Here is a 4,274-nt window from a genome sequence, read left to right on the forward strand (position 1 = left end):
TAGCCTTTGTCGTTGTTATTTGCGTTTCTCAAGCAAGCGAGACATTTTGAATTTCATTGTTATGGCGATGCGTGACATGGACTTACGAACGCGGTTGTCGAAATCATATACTTATCTCGTGATTTTTAGCCCATTTAGAAGTTAAAGTATTAGGAAAAGTGCTTCTGTAAATGCTGGTTTGTTCAGTACAGATAATCAGTCGCCTAGATAGCCAAAGTAAGTTCCAGATGTTAACAATATTCTCCGCCCGCAATGTAGACGTACCGCAGAGGTACACCAACATGGCGGTTCCATACTGGTCTCTGTAAATTTTTGCAAAATATTTCGACGAATATCTGAGCTTGGGAAAACGCACAGACCTAAAAATCCGAGGAGTGTCATCTTTATTAATCTCCTATAACATCACAATTTCTTGATTTTATCCACTAGATGGTTTTCGAATAAATTTTTTATCGCGTCAGGATTGCGTGACAGGGCAAACCAAGACTGAATTTTTTTGCTGGAGTCACTGACATATCTTAGTTTCTTTCAGCTTAAATGTACAATAATTCGCTACATGAGTTTCACTCTTGTTAAGACACATAACTCTGTTACAAGCAAATAACGAGAGAATATCGTTTAGTTCGAGATTTTATCTTTATTATACTTTACGAAGTTTCTCAGAGCATTTTACTTAGGTGTACCCGAACAGATGAATTCGTAAACAAATTCTCTAACATTTCTGCTCTTGTTGCTCAGACGTTCTTGAGCTCGTGCTGGGATTCTGCCTGGTTCACGATCACGTCTAAAAATACGAAGACGCTTCTGAAGATGCTTTTTATCAAGTTGAAGAGTTGATAGCCCCGGTTGATGACTCCTTTGGTATAACATGATTCATGATTCACTCAAAATGTTCGCTCGTAAATTGATCTCTCGTAAGGCTTGCAGCGACCCGTTCCGAAAACGCTTAACGTCCTTTAGTGTTGGTCTACCTTGAACGGTGTGTTCGTTTGTGTGTGATTTCATCGCCCTAGAAATCATGGAATCCGTGCTAACTTTTCTCCACGACAACCTCTGTAAATTCCATGTGCTGTACGCATGCACAGGTGGTGCATGCGCTTTAGAGACCAGACGGCGATTTGTGACTGAACGCGGAAAAAAAGAAAGCCGAAATTTAAACCCAGGCCTCACTGCTTGGGTAATAAGATAAAGTGCTAACTTTTTGAAGGTACGCATATATTGACATGAATCCACCCAGAGTATAAGTTTATTTCACACACACACACCCCCCCAAAAATGGAAACTATACAATGAAACTTCATATAAATAAAGATTGGATCCTTGGTCAGCTCTGATTGACTTCAAAGTCATCAGGTATTGAATAAAGGAAACATTTTTAATTTTGCTTTTGTTTCGCACCTGTTGAATCTTCATAGAAATTAATATAAAAAGCCAAGGACTGATATTATTATATTGTTTCTAAACGACTCCGGCCTTTAACTTGAATACTCATGGAATTTAAGAACACGTCACACATAAACTGTACCTTTTCTTGATCGCCGTCTTTTAAAAATTTAAAAATCCCCATCGTGCTTAGGCCTTCTTTGGTATGGTTATTTCGCAACATAACAAGGTTGTGAAAAAGACAAACTGATAGATCTCTCGAATCGATCTTTGACGGCCAAAAGAATAATATTGTAGAATTTTTCTGCGCGGTTTTCAGCTGGCCCTTTTCTCGCCTGCTTGTTGCTGAGATTAACAATATAATGGCTTGTGTATTCTCAGAAGAAAGAGAAAAAGTGAGCCAGAGAGCTCGATGCTCTTGGATTTCCCCTATTCAAAAGGCCACGACAATCGTTGTATCTAGTCTTCAGAATGCGATGAATCACTGACCATTAAATGCGAAGGCTCACCATGAATATTGTATCCACGAAACGGCCTTTAAGAGCAGTCTAGGACCCAGTCGTTCTCTTACTGTTCACGTTTAACTTCTCACGAAATTTCATAACTTCTCCGATTGACAAAGTCATTCTTAGGCCCTTAATTAACATTCAGTACGTTCGCCCTGCGAGGCCAAAAGAAGGCCTAGGGACTATGCTGTATACAAAATCGACGTATTCTATTATTTTCTTGCTATCTGCATTGCGATCTTTTACAATACATATACAAATATTATTACATTTTTAGTTTATATAATATATGTAGTATATTTCAGATAAGGTAACGTTTGTAATTTTGTTTTGATGAGACTGGAAGCTATATTTTTTTAAGGATCGAGGGCTTGGGTGGTCGTTGTAAGCACTAAAAATGACCTTGTCTCGCTTTAATTGCTTCGTTGTTTCTAGTACAAAACAGCTTATTTCGTTATTTCTTTTAAAAGCGTCCGACTACAACTCGCCTTACATGAACCGCTAAAACGACAAATATTAAACACTGTCATTAAAGACATAAATGCAAGTGCTTCTAACCAGATCCAGTAAAGCGAGTTGATGTCGCTTTCGTTTGATCTAAAAGTTCCTTGACTGAAGAACTGGAACTGCTTTTCACAATATACCTCAGTTATTTGGAAAGCAGAAAAAAGCCATGACGCATAAGTTACGTCGCATCATGAATTTGAATAATTTTTGTTTATAAAATTCTATTTCAGTAATTTGTCTCGTCTAGTGACAAACACCTGCTGAAATCCTTAATTGCCATAGCAACTTAGAAAGTGAGAAGAAAATATTATTTGACATTGCACGTAATAAAAATTTTCAAGACATTGAGAAGACAAACGTTTCGGAAACGATTCTCGTCGCCTACAATGCTAAAATCAGTATTTCGTTCATGAATCGTTAAGGCTCATTGTAATTGAAACTTGACAAAATGGAGATTTCCTTGCTCTTAAGGAGTTGAAAGAGATGAGGGGCAATTAACTTTTCAAACGCTCTCTCAGCAATTAGCGTTGGCAGGATTCTTAATTTAACCTTTTTGTTTTGTCTCCTCAAGATCAGCGAGACTTCAACGCCGTAAAATTGAATGTCTTGTTCAAACGCTTGCTCAAGGTTTTCATTTCGCCAGCGTAGAGCAAACGAGAACTCTCAAGCTCTGTCTTCGGCTTCGAGTCATTGTTGTACACAGATCCAACGGTTTACATGTATATTGGCAGAAGAATGTATTTTAGAAAAAGCGAACTTGCTAATGACCTTTCTAATTCGCGCAGACGTTTTGGTCTGGCGACGTCAAATGACTTCTTGGTGAAGGGAACTGCAATCGAGAACCACAGTTTAAAGAAAACAGCTGCTAAAGAAAAAGGAATTACTGCAAGGGAAACGTTGAAAGACATGGCTATATCCAGGCCGGTTTCTTCTGGTTTTAAGGTGGAAATTGTCAACAAAAGACAAAGCCAAAGGGAAGGCAAAAATGCGCAAGTAAATATGACTACAGACATATCTTTTTCGCAATTTAAAAAGTACACAAGGGAATTGCAAAGACCACGGTCTCGCGCTAAATTGTTGAGGAATCCAGCAGAAGTAGCGCTGTATGATTTGTGTGCGAGTATGGAATATGAAAACAAAGCCCAAAGCCGAAAAGAATCCACCGACTTATGTAGAAAACAGATTGAATTTCCAGTACAGAGAAAGCATGCTGCAACACCGAACCGTCAAACTTCATCAGATATATCAAGTTCATCAGAAACCCAAGAGATGGTAGAGACGGGAAAAGATAAACGAATCGAGGACAGCCATTCAGGAAGCGACGGGGCTTGTCAGGAAAACAGAAGATTAGCGCGGGCTTGTAGTGCAACAGAAAGTGAAAAGAATGCAATCAAAATAAACGGTAAAAGCTACAGCATGGGAAGTACAGGGAAGCTCAAAGCTTTAAACTGTGCTTTAAGTCGTAGAAGCCATTCTGTAGACCAAGCAATCGAAGACCTGGACTACCAGACTGTAGATTATGAATACATATTCAGATTCAAGGCACTTCCTCGCCTTTCTCGTATTTGTGATAATTCTGTTATTGATGCAGTAGCAAAGGAGAACTCAGCCAACACAGTTGAAGCATTAAGCCTTCCTCCAGTACTTGGTTCAAGTTGGAAACTTAAAAACCGATATGTTTCGGAACTAAGTTTTAATCCGCCGACACCAGTGTTAAGAGAATATACGAGAATTTCGCAAGCACGGGTTGTCGATTTCTCTGATTTGACTCTTGGTAGTCAGGTACTGTAAAGAATTCAAATTTATTTCTTCCACAGTATCTTTTATCATTGTCTGACAGTTGCCTGCACAGTAAGTAGCTCTGGCAAATGTAAATTT

This window comes from Orbicella faveolata, unplaced genomic scaffold (assembly GCF_042242905.1).
Source record: "Orbicella faveolata isolate gen_17 unplaced genomic scaffold, um_ofav_v1 contig_2, whole genome shotgun sequence".
Lineage (NCBI taxonomy): Eukaryota > Metazoa > Cnidaria > Anthozoa > Scleractinia > Merulinidae > Orbicella > Orbicella faveolata.